General features: G+C 34.2%; 1 protein-coding gene across 17 annotated transcripts in view; it reads left to right on the top strand.

Annotated features, from left to right (window-relative positions):
* ADGRL2 (adhesion G protein-coupled receptor L2) overlaps positions 1–13,490 on the top strand; it is a 508,892-nt gene that overhangs the window by 362,321 nt on the left and 133,081 nt on the right. The gene's annotated exons all lie outside the window — the stretch shown is intronic.

Below are 13,490 nucleotides of genomic sequence, written 5' to 3'. Positions count from 1 at the left end.
GGATTATGGCCTCAGCCCAAGGCAGATGGCTTAACCGATTGAGCCCCTAGGTACCCCACCAACTTGCTTGATATTACAGCTAAAACAAAATTATAATGTGTGAAGCAAAATTAGGTTTTTCATTTCCATATACTTTTATATTCTGATTTTTCATTTATATTATCATAACTTGTATTACCATGTCATTATATATTTAGATAATGGATTTTAACACCTGCATGGTTATTTATCATTTGTATGTCAAAAATGATATAAAATCCTCGGTCTGTAATTGTTGACCATTTGAATTTAATTTCTTTCAAGTATAAGTAAAATTAAATATATATATAACTGTTTTTTCTTCATATCTCATTATTTCCTGAGATTGGAACTCTAAAATTCTGATGTTGTAAATGTCTAGATGATGTGGACGTCTTCCAGACTGGTTTTTCTGAATGATTATACCACTGTTCATTTTGATCTCCAGTGTCTGAAAGTATCGATCTTACATACTTTTCTATCATTGATTTTAAATTTTAGAAGAAGTGACACTTTGATAGGAGAAAAAGGGTATCTGTAAGTTAAATTTATAATTTCTGGGCTAATAGTGAGGAAAAAATTAGTTTTCATGGATTTATTTATTGGTTAGTTGTAATTTTAATGTGAATTTTTTTGTGCACTGCCTTTGTCAACTTTTCTGTTTAGCTTTTCTTGTTTTTAAACTTTGGTAATATCTTTATGTCATTTTTTGTTGTGAAAATCCTCATTTATTTGCCTTATAATTCATTTCATTCTGTTTAATTAAAAAAAAATTTTTTTTAAGATTTTATTTATTTATTTGACAGACAGAGATCACAAGTAAGCAGAGAGGCAGGCAGAGAGAGAGGAGGAAACAGGCTCCCCGCTGAGCATAGAGCCCAATGTGGGGGCTCCATCCCAGGACCCTGAGATCATGACCTGAGCCCAAGGCAGAGGCTTTAACCCACTGAGCCACCCAGGCGCTCCATTCTGTTTAATTTTGTAACGAAAATTTCAAATAAGAAAAATTTATAAAATAACAACAATCACAGATTTAAAATTATCAACTTTTCATTTGCTCTTATTTGTCTTTTTCTTTTCTTGCTTTTTGATGTATTGCTCTCTTCTTTTGTGAGATCTTCCATTATTTTTATCTTAAAAGTTCTTATCTTGAGATTGGTTAAATATTTATTCACTTCCATTTTCCTGTAGCTCTTAAATATTTTTAATTTTTAATCCATTAGGAGTTAACTTTGTTACTAGGTGAGAGCTCTCAGCTCTCATTCAGTTGATTTGAAATGAAGTTTTGGTGTGAATCAGATTTTAACTAACAAAAGTAGATAAAATTGGGACATTATCCATATAAAAAAAGGATAATGGATAATAAAAAAAAAAGAAAAAGCAATGAACACAATTTTATATCTATACAGATTGAATTATGGATGAAATGTTACTGTTCTGATTTCAGTAATAGTGCTCTTCTCTGCTTAAATTTTTTTTTATCTAGTCTGTTTAATAAATTTTATTTTTAACAGAGAAATTTTTTGTGTGAGTGAGAAGAATGAATAAAAAGCATGACAACAGTAATTAAAACACCTCATAATAAAAATAGAGTTTGCATTTTAGGAATTCTGGAGTGTCAAGAAACACAGGAAATTTCTGGAAAAAAATAGAGAAATTCGGAGATAGCAGAGTTTTGTTTGGCATCGAGGTTTAATCTAAAAGAGATCAAGTAAAATTCTCATTCATTTTGCTGGTTATTTATAGAATGCTACTTACTCCTGTCTCTTTGTGTGTGTTTACGTATATGTATGTGTGTTAATCATTAGCTCTTTCTCCTCTTTATTTTTTCTTTGTGGTATTAAAATCCAAACCATGTGGTAGACATAACTAATATTTAGGTTTTGATTAGAGACAATATGCTTATGAGTCAGGGACTTCGTAACTTAGTCAAACATAATAGTCAAACACCATAGGAAGGATGACTGGGTTGTTGCTGGGGTTAGTGGGGAGAGAGCTGTCTGGGATTTTAAGAGAACCACATTTACATGACAGAATGCTGTGCAGAGGTGATGGTGGCAGGGGATTCTCTAAAGTAAAGGAGACAGGTGGTATTTCAGTATACTCCATTGTTTAAGGAAAGTACTTTTTACAGTTTTCTTTTTTAGTTGTTTTTAGTAGATAGGTTGGGTACCTGAATTTATTTCCAGGCAGAAAGGAAATGGGATCCAGTGCAAAGACAGAAAGACTCCTCATCTAGGAAGAGAGAATATGTATGATGATCCAAGGAGGGGAAAAGTCAGGAAGAGATGTGTATGTGAGAAAAAGAAATTTAAGACAGACATGCTGGATGCTTTTAATCTTCTTGTTTATCTAGAACAATGCCCCTCAAAATTTAATGCACACATAAATCACTTGGGGATCTTGTTAAAATGTAGATTCTGACTCAATAATCCAGGATGGGCCTCCAGAGTCTGCATTTCTAATAAGCTCCCAGGTGATGCTGAGGTTTCTGGTCTGTGAGAGGACATCTGTATCAGAGTTTGGTTATTAAAATGTTTAGTCTAGAAAATCAGATTTTGTTTGACAGTGATTTCTACCAGTGCAAATCAAGTTTTTTTCTAACCTTAATAGCATAGTTAAAATACAGAAAAAATATCACTTTCAGTTTTGTAATTCATTTTATTTTAAAAAGGAACTAAGCTATTTTGAAAATTACTGAACATTTTTACATTTTGTTGCACTTGTAACCCAATTTTATATGCTTTCTATTGACCTTTTATCTGATGATTTGTTTTAAAGATCCCTGAGTAACAATGCAGCCTGACCCTTACCCCCTAATATTTCCTTCTATTCCCCGTTGATCTGTCCTATTTTCATTCTGTGTTATGTGGAAGCGTTATTTTTAATAACATTTTACTATAAATGCATTATTACTTAAAGTAACATTATAAAATCATATAGTGCAGGTTGTGTATTTTCTTAACCTATCTGGAAAAAGTTTATATTTTACTAATTACTCAAAGTCCATGTATTTAAAAAAAAAAAACAACAACAACTAAGAATTGTCCCTTTCACTTCAGTATTAACACCCTGACATGTTGGCCCCGTAAGAGAGTGAGGATGAGTACTGGAATGTAAACTGGTTATCAAAAACAGCTTAAAGGTTTTTTATTTGCTTAAGATTATTTAATGATTTTTCTACTTTTTTATACATAATCAAGGATTTTATTCATTTTTGGTAGTGGACATAATCTCCCTCTACTTTTCCTGTCAGAGATATAGATCACTATAATTATTTACTTTAGATTTATGATAATACAAATCACAAATTACATTTATTTCGTCATGAAGTTTATTAGATTCTTCCACTTTTTAAAGCCATCTGAAGAGTAATTAAAAAGCAAATTTTAAACAAAGAGTTTTACGTGGGTATCTTAGAGGTCAAAATTGTTTTGTTTTGTTTTGTTTTGGGGGATAGATTGAAGAATTATAGACGTAATACTACAATTTGAGATTAGTAGTTAGAAGTTTTCAGTTTATGGATGAAGAAACTAAGAAACGTCTGCAGAGCTCAACCCTCTGCTAAGCTCAATTTACTGCCAGTCCCTTTTTCTTTCTGGAGAAGCTGATAAATAGCCTCAGGTCATTGGTATATTTTCCTACCTCATGAGGCTGTCACTCAGGAGTATTTAAGATATACTTTAAAGTATATTGCTTAACATTGTTTAACTTAATGGTTGTGATCGAAAAAAATCCTCTATTTCAGTTTTCTTAAACATTACCATTGCAGATTAAAAAAAGTATTAGCTAACTCTGCAAGTTTCCAATGATCTTGAGAAGTTATACAGCCATAAGGCATGTATTTTTTTCAAAAATCAGTTTTTCTTTGAAAGTACAAACTATTGCTAAGAAGGATTTACTGCCGCAACGCTGGAAAACTGAAATATGCCTCAGTAATTTTTATTTTACTGTATTTAATTTATCAGTTCACACTTACTAGCAGTCACCATTAAAATAGTTGAAGGCAAGCCTTTGGAGCCCCTCCTTCGCGTATGGGGTTTAGACATTATCCTTTTTCTTTTCTTTGCTTACAACAGGAAGTTGATTTAATCCTTTGCTTTGTTTTAGAGTTTAGGCAAATAGAGACCATCCTTGTTAGCTTTCAAAAGCTCTTACTTTTCCTGCATTAATGGCACTCAGGGTACATTCTGTGATCTCTCTTTATTTACCAGAAAGCTTGTCTTTGAGAGCTGTCACTCTCTTCTTTCATCCGTGTTGTTAATTGACTGATAGCGAAAATTGTGTGGAAAACCGTTAGTGACGAAGACTGGGTATAGGTGTTACTCCAGTCTCAAGGCTGGTGAATCGTTGCTTCTTGATCCCATTTCTATTTGTACTAAAATACTAAATATAGACTAGAAGAACAAAGTACATTTAAAAGCACTCAGAAATGTTAAGCAACAATAAAACTCCGTAACCATTTAAATGACAGCAGCTGACTGTTTGAATTAACTTTGTGTTTGGCTTAATTTGGGGCCCTAATTATTCCTAACTTACGTGAGTAGATTTCAATTATAGTATCCTGCAGGGATTTGTAGCTAAGGCAACTAAAAGAATCATTTTACATAAAGTACTTTTGTTCAACTGATTAGGCAAGTTAAAACGTAATGATGTAAAATTGAAACCCTTCTGACAAGGTCCAAACAAATGTTTCTAGTAATTTTGCTTTAAAAGGAAAAAAAAAAAGGATTGAACTGAGTTTAATTTTAAATAATATTTTGGTCTTTTGGGAAGATTGACTTCCTGATGATATTGATAAATACATAAATGTGTCTTAAGATCACGTGTTTTAATAGAGTAGTAAAACATTAAAGACAAATTTGTCACAGTGGAAACCTTTTTAAGCAATGTCTGCTTTATAAATCTTGATACATGGTTTTTGACAACTTCAAATACGTAGCTTTAGAAGAGAAAGATAAATTAATAATTTGAATGACTAGCACTTCTGTGTTTTGGAATGCATTTCAGTTGAACACAAACCAGAGACTCATTTATAGATTTGATACCAATAAGCTATATACCAATAAGCCCAAGGACACATGATAGGGTGACCCTGTGCCACAGTCAGTAGACAAATCGAAATTTAACACAACCTTCTTAAATACTCTTTCTCCGCACTACAAGATTCCACCCTAATTTTGAACACCTTTACCAAAGTAAACTTTCTTCATGGCTGTGTGTGGTGGATGCCACTTTGGTTCCTTACCAATCTGTGTGCTGGAGCAAAGTATAAAAGAAACACTTGTAGGCATCAGTAGACCATTCTGAGACTTAACTGTAAGATTTCAGTGCAGTCTTATAGCTGTTTAATACTAGTTTAACACAGTGAACGAAGTTAAAAGTGTGCAGTTCTGTTCTCTTTCTTATTAGAAAGGACCAATTTTGGTCCTCTTTGTCCTCTTCCTCTCTCCTGACCATTTTTACAACTTTAACACTAAGTCTTTTATATATGCATTATTTCCTTTAATCATGTCAATTCTATGAGTTTTCCACTGAATAAAACCAAATCTAAAAGGCATAGCATAAAATTCAAAGACCTGAACTTTGATTTCAAAGTGAGGTTTTCCTCCCATCGCTCCAGCCACGCTTTGTTTACTATGTGTTCCTTAAAAACAATGCCAAGCTTATGGGTAGGAAATAAACTGAGGGTTGCTAGAGGGCAAGGGGATGGGGCATGGGGTGATGGGGTGATAGGTATTGGAGAGGGTATGTGTTGTAATGAGCATTTGGTGTTATGTAAGAGTGATGAATCACAGTCCTGTAACCCCTGAAACAATTAATATAGTATATGTTAATTAGTTGAATTTAAATTTAAAAAATAAATTAAAAAAAGAAGAAGGAAAAACAAATGCCAAGAAATCTACCCTCCCACCTGTTCAGTTCCTATTTGTCCCTTAGGATCCTTTTCAAAAGCTAGTACCTTTGCGAAGCTTTTTCTCATATAAACAGGAATCATTTGAATTTACATAGCAGCAGTACAGTAGAGTCAGTCACTAGTCCCCAGTGGTTATGGAGCACTTGAACTATGGCGAATATGATTGAATACGTACATTTTAATTTTATATTAATTATTTTACATTTAAGTAGCCACAATGGCTAGTAGCTACAGTAATGGACAGAACAGTTTGTAGGCACTTTAGTTTTCTTTGTTCACTTGACCCCCACCCCTTTTTTTGGGTCAGCTATTGCCTTTTATATGTCTTCGTGAATTCCTTGAGGTCAGGGAAAATGGTTTACTTATTTCTATACTTTTCATTGTGCTGTGGTGCTTAGAAAAACATTTCAGTTAGTTGAGAAATGCATTAAGGTGTGTTAGTACCAAAGCAGTGGTTTAAATATATACTTCATTAATGGTAGAGGAGTTTCACTATCAGTGAAAGCAGTGTGTTGTGTTTGTGAATTTCAAAAGCAAATGTAGCTGTTTACATAGTATGTAGCTTGAAGGAATGGAGTCTTTGGGATTAACAGCTGAGTTTAAATATACTTTTAGATGTAATAGTAGCAACCCTAGTTGCTGACTGCAGCCTCAGTTTGTACATGATTTTGATAGGTCTTTAAATTATCTGGATGGTAATAACCTACATCTAAGTGAGCTAGTGTTGATTTCTGTTCCCTAATAGGGCTTCTTTCTTGAAATCTAATGATGAACTCAGCTGATGCTGCCATTTGCTTTCGATGGTTTGAGAAAATGCTTTAGAGGATAAGTAGTTATGAAGGCATCAGCTTAAAAATGATGAGTAATGTAGTCATTTAGGAAATTCTTGTGATCTTAGCTTGTGAATTTCTTCTTTTAGCAATTAGAAAATTCCTTAATTTTAGCTTAGCTTTAAGACAGAGGGAGTTTTATTTTTATAATAGATAATAGCCTTTAAGTATAATGACATTTTACATAAACTTATATATCACATTTGAAAATTATTACTATTTTGTTTAATATGTTTGTAATGACTATTATTAAAGTGTTTATAGTTTATAATATTAGAATTGATGGCTTTGCTGAGGAAAGATTCATAAAATGCCTTAAACATATATGTATATAATATACACATATTTATGTATATATGTGGATGTATATCTTTATAGATATATATACACATGTGCATATATATATATGTGTGTGTGCATATGTATACCGTCATTCAAATTTCTTTTTAAATTTTTTTCCAATTTTATTGAAAAATAATTGATATATGTTGCTTACAAGTTTAAGGGGTACAGCTTGGTGGTTTGATTACCATATGTTGTGAAATGATTTCCACAATAGTTTTAGTTAACACCCATCTTCTCATATAGGTGGTTTTATAAAGAACAGAAAAGAAAAAGAAAAAGGAAAAAAAAATTGTGATGAAAACTCTTAGGATTTACTCTCAACAACTTCTCTATGTATTATACAGTAGTGTTAGCTATAGTCATCAGTGTTGTACATTACCAACATTTCTTATTCTCTTTATTTAAATAGCATTTGCAAATGGATGTTTGATTTAACATGCTGTCTGTTTCTGTCTACCTATTTGTCTCTAATGTAGGAAAATGACAAATTCTCCAGCAGCTAAATGCACAGTGCAACTTTTGCAGAAGAAAATATTTCACTTATATTGGTGATTTAAAAAATACTTTATTCTGGACTTCTAACTATTCTAGCCTTAAACACTTTGTAATTAAAAGCTTTACTCAGAGAACTTAAGAAGTTTCATTAACGTGCTCAGCATTGATTTGAGGTTTCTGGAGTGCTGGTTTATAAGCCCCACATCTAATAGTTCATTACCACTTCTTGCTTTATAACAGTAATGGTGTCTCTCAGATCGAAGCATTATTTTATTAGCTTCATTTCTGCATGATTTATATTTATTTTAGCAAGTCAGTTCATTCTTAAAATGGGTATTTGGTATCACTGAAAATAATTGAAAAGAATGTGTTGCCATTTCATACAGCAGGTGTAAGAGGAGAGTTCCAGAAATTGTTGAGCCATGGCTATGATAATAGAACAAATGAATAAACCTCCAGGTGACTTATTATGGAGAGATATTTTTTCATATTACGGGGAGAGATTTTTTTAATATTATCTTGTATACGTATGGGAAAAAAACACAAATAGTAGTACTTTATTTATTTATTTATTTATTTATTTATTTAATATTTTATTTATTTATTCGACAGAGAGATCACAAGTAGGCAGAGAGGCAGGCAGAGAGAGAGGAAGAGAAGCAGGCTCACTGCTGAGCAGAGAGCCCGATGCGGGGCTCGATCCCAAGACCCTGGGATCATGACCTGAGCCGAAGGCAGAGGCTTTAACCCACTGAGCCACCCAGGCGCCCCACAAATAGTAGTACTTTAAAGGTATAGTTCATGTGTTTGCCTTTTAAATATGAAGAGAATAAAAAGTCTAAAATTTATAATTTCCTGAATATAACAATTGACTTCATTATCTTTATATAGTCATTTTTCAAACTATGATCATATGAAAGTATCTGGAAAATAAACCTGCATGCATTTAGGTTCTAATTTCTCTTTATTTTTTATTTAGCATTTGCAGATAAGTATTCGATTACCATGCTGTCTCTGTGTGTCTTTCTTGCTTGCTTTTGTTCTCTTTATGTCAATTTAGAAAAAAAGATACTGTGTAAGAAAGTATTGTGTATCTTTCACAAAAGATACTGTGAAAAAAAGTACATTGTGTATTTAGTAGAAATATGTACTTTCATGTTTTTTGGCAGCTGAGCAATAATACTGCACTATATAAATTAGGATATACTGGGCGCCTGGGTGGCTCAGTGGGTTAAGCCGCTGCCTTAGGCTCAGGTCATGATCTCAGGGTCTTGGGATCGAGTCCCGCATTGGGCTCTCTGCTCAGCAGGGAGCCTGCTTCCCTCTCTCTTTCTCTCTCTCTGCCTGCCTCTCTGTCTACTTGTGATCTCTCTGTCCAATAAATAAATAAATAAATCTTTAAATAAATAAATAAATAAATTAGGATATACTTACCCAGTGAATTTTTTTACAACTTCATTTAAGTTATTTTTCTTAACTATACTTAAGGACGTTTTATTGGTATTTTTTTTCTGCATGAAGATCTGATACTTTAAATTTACTCTCTAAATTTCAATTTTTTGTTGTTGGTGTACTTTAAAAAGTACCCAACTGTCAGTCCATTCCGAGAGTGAAGAAGGCAGATGCAGCTGGTCCAGAGGAGAGAGGGTCTAGTTGGTGCACAAAAAATTCATGTCAGCATTTCGACACTGCATTCTTTTGGGGTATCTGTTATCACTGAATAGGAAACTGTTTCAAATTGACAGGCAGACAGAATGTTGTGCTGAATGTGTAAATTGGAATTATCACATCTAGCAGTTCCCTTCACCAGGTGCCGGCTTGAAGCTCCATTCTGCACTAATGTCGAGAGAGTGCCAGGAATAGTTCTATTTGCTAATTATCCCTCATCTTTTCCAATGTCTAGTTTTTTTAGTAAACAGCTTGCCCAGGTGTTTTTAGGAATGCCTAGCAGGACAATGCAAGACTGCAGGTGCTTATGTGGCAAGAAGATGCCATACAGAACACTGAAAACATCTATATCCATCTGTGTGGAAAAGATTATTGCTTTCAAGGGTTTTACTCTCTAATGTACTGAAAACAATAGTTGTCAGTACTTTGTTGGCCCTGAGATACTGTGTGGGGAAAAACATGGGAGTTAGTGTTTTTAGGAATGCTAGAACATTTAATTAGGCTTTATTTTGAGTCTCTTTAAAAACAAAAAACAAAAAACCAAACTTCATGATATGCAACCTATGTGGATGAGCAGTGGAATTTTCAAAGATTTTAAAAAAAGGAAGGCAAAACAACTGTTAAGGAATATTAAAGATGATTTTTTTGTTCCTTCAAACTTTTTTATCTTACTTCACTATTACATGGTGTAATTGTCTTTTTTCCCTATCTTTTTCAAAGAAATTCTTGTGCAATATATTACTATGATATTTCAAAACAAAATTTAGAATTATTATGCTTTATGAATTTATATCACAAGTTGTTGCTAATATTGCTCAAATTAATTTGTGCTTGAAGCGTTTATAATAGTTACTTTTTTTGAAATTTAATAACTTCAATCACAAAACTACCCTTTAATTAGTTCTGTTAATTGTGTTTTCTTGACTGTCATAAACATTTTTCTTAAGAGTTTGTGATCTATCTTTTGCCTGTCCTGTGGGCATTGAGTTTTCTTCTCCATTGTAGATTGCTTTTTCATTTTCTTTTTTTCTAATCATTTTTCCATTATGGTAAGATAATGAAGTGCTAAGTGCTCAAAGTATGAAGATTTTATGAAGTTTCCTCTAGTTTGCCTAGGACTGTGAAAGTTGTCATGGCATTTTGACAGCCAGTCACATTTCAGTGATACTGCTGAACATTTCACAGGATTTATCCTGTCAGCTTTGGTTTAGGATTAAACATTATTGTCTTTTGTATTGACTTGGTCTCTGTTTCCTTTCACTGACATATCCTGTAGTGAAATTACATTTATACCAGAGTTTCCCATGGGAGTGAAAAAGAGTATATAGTCAAAGGCGGCAACTTTTGGTATAAAGTCCATTGGTTCATATTCTGACTCTTACCAGCTGTGGGAACTTGTGCAAATTATTTAACTTGAGTCTGCATTTTCTTATTTACTATAAAGTTGGGAAAATGCCTACTTTTTAGAACTGTTGATGCTTAGAAATGAGATGTTTAAAAAATCATTTATTCATCAGTAATTATTGAACACCTGCCAAGTGCTAGGACTGTGCTGTGTGATAGGCACGGGTTCTGCCTTTAATGAATTTAACAGTAATTATGGTACATAACAACACCTACAAGGAACCAGGGAGACGTGCATAGGTGTCAAAGCCAGCTGAAACTAGATATGTCAAGAAACACTTTCTGGCAGAGATACCTGAATGAGTAAGAACTGGGCAGCTGAAGAAGAATGAGGCATTCCAGGAGAGAAACTAGAGTATGCAAAAACATTGCCACTAAAAACTGGAGGGAATTGTGGGTGGTCAAATGCATGTGTAAGGTGGCAGGGGTGGGGGACAGGGGGCGGTGACAAAAGATAGCACTGGATGGAGAATATAGGACAGGTCATATGAAAGAGTTTAAGGTTTTATCTTGTAAGTGACAGGATAATTATTGTATAATTTCAAAGGTGATTATAGATTTTTATTCTGGATGCATTTGTTTGCATTGGATGGGATTGACTATTGAAAGCATAGAGAGAGAATGTTGAATGGGTTCCTGTGGGGTCAGGCAATTAATATAGAAAAGTGAAACAGGCAGAGTATAAAGAAATGAACAAAACTGGAGAAATGCATGCTTGTCTAAAGTAGACAATTGCTACTCAGCTCCAGGTGATTATTTTCGGTGCATGTTGTCAGTTGATCTGATTTATTTTCCCCAACAGAAGTCAGAAACTGATTTTTTGGTAAGATTTTATTTTTAAGTAATTTCTACACCCATCATGGGGCTCAAACCTGTGTCCTGAGATCAAGAGTCTCCTCCGCTCTTTTGACTGAGCCAGACAGGCACCCCAGAAATTAATTTTGAAAGATGTGTTTCCACAGTTTGAAACATTGGCAGGTAATTCAAAACACAAATTCAAATATGGTGGGGGTGCCTGTGAGTAGGCATCATCCTGTTGTCTGCCCATTTAAACTCTTTTTCTTAAGACTTTTGTAGTAATCTAGGTGAGAAAGAATGAGAAAAAGTTGCGTGAGATTAGATAAAAAGGAATGAATACATGAGATTTCAGAGGTAGAATAAAAAGTTGAATTGACTTGCTAAATCATTGATGAGGGATAAGGTGATTTATTCAAGTTTATTGGTAGTAAGGATGTGAAATTAATGGGGGGAGTAAAATAAACTGGACTCTCCCAGGGAGTCATACTGCCTGGTTTGTCCTGTGGTGGTTGAAAGATGTAAGGAAACTGGTCATATCCAGCACCTATCCAAGATCAGGAGCAGCAGGGGTTTGGGGGACTCTCTTTACTTGCTGTGGGTTCCCTTGGCATCCACTTACTCTTCTTCCGGAATCCAGGATTCCAGTTGGCTTTTCTTTTTCTCTTCTGTCTTCTTCTTATCTTTCCCCCCCTTTGCCTTACGTATGATTTCTCCTCTCTCACAGTTTTATCTTGGGATGACTTCAGTATACTCCACCCAGCCTTGTTCCACCTTGACAGCTTTAGCTCTTTCTTTCTTTTTAAAATTTTTTTAAATTTATTTTTATTGACATATAATGTATTATTTGCCCCTGTGGTACAGGTCTGTGAGTCATCAGGCTTACACATTTCATAGCACATACCCTCCCCAGTGTCCATCACCCAGCCACCCTCTCCCTAGCTTAAGCGCTTTCTTTTAATTCTTTTAATTTTGGAATTGGCCCAGTTTTCCTAATCGAGATTCTTGAGAAAGAGAGAAGTCCATGGGCCTCACTCCTTTTGTATGAAGTCACATACATTTCTGTTGAGATTACCAACTGTTCCTGCATTGAGGAATCTTCTTTTTCAATCAGCTGTGTCTGGTTGCTGATAGGATCTCATAGTCAGATTGGCTTTGTCTTCTCGGCAGTGCTTATAGTAAGCAGAGCATTTTTAGTTAAAATGAACTGAGTGCTGGCAAGAATGGCAGTTAATATTTAGATATGGTAAGTGATGAATGTGGGGAGTCACATTGAATCGTGAATTCACTAAGATGAGAAATATAAAAAGAGAAGTGGATTTGATGGGTAATTTGTGTGGTCAGTTTAATGAAGTTCCTGATGTGGGAAACAAAGGCAGAAGAAAAATTATTAAATGTCTTTACTACTTACAACCCATTGATAAATCCTAGAGTGACATTCCTCTAGGAACTTAGCTGCCTCGATATTAAAACTTGCTAAGGGCAAAAGGCCCGACCCCCAGGATCCTGTAAAACTACTTTAACATATAAAAATTCCTTCAGAAACTTCCTTTATCTCTGTCCCCCAAAATGCATGTTGGTAATTATCCTCCAAGCATGTGACCCACTGATATACATAACAGTAACAAATGACCTTTTCCTAACAATAGCTAACCCCCTCAAGGTCCTGGAAGCCTGTTTCCAAAATACCTGGGAGGTGTACACTATCCATAATCCCTCCCAAATGGAAAGTATGTAATGGGCCACTTCTCATGACCCCAGTGCAGCTTTCTGCCCCTTGTGCTTTAATAAAACCACCTTTTTGCACCAAAGGTGTCAAGAATTCTTTCTTGGCCATAGGCTTCGAACCCTAACATCTTTCCTAAATCAGTTGCTACCATTAGAAGCGTAATAAGAGTAAGTTCAGACTCAGACAAATGTGTAAGTGGGGCGTACATACTGAATTAAAAATATATTACTAGCGTCTTAATATTCCACGATTTATAATCATATAATATGAAACTTGCCTTATTCATTAA

Source organism: Mustela erminea, chromosome 10 (assembly GCF_009829155.1).
Source record: "Mustela erminea isolate mMusErm1 chromosome 10, mMusErm1.Pri, whole genome shotgun sequence".
Lineage (NCBI taxonomy): Eukaryota > Metazoa > Chordata > Mammalia > Carnivora > Mustelidae > Mustela > Mustela erminea.
The sequence above is the reverse complement of the archived record's forward strand: the minus strand, read 5'-3'. Positions and strand labels throughout refer to the sequence as shown.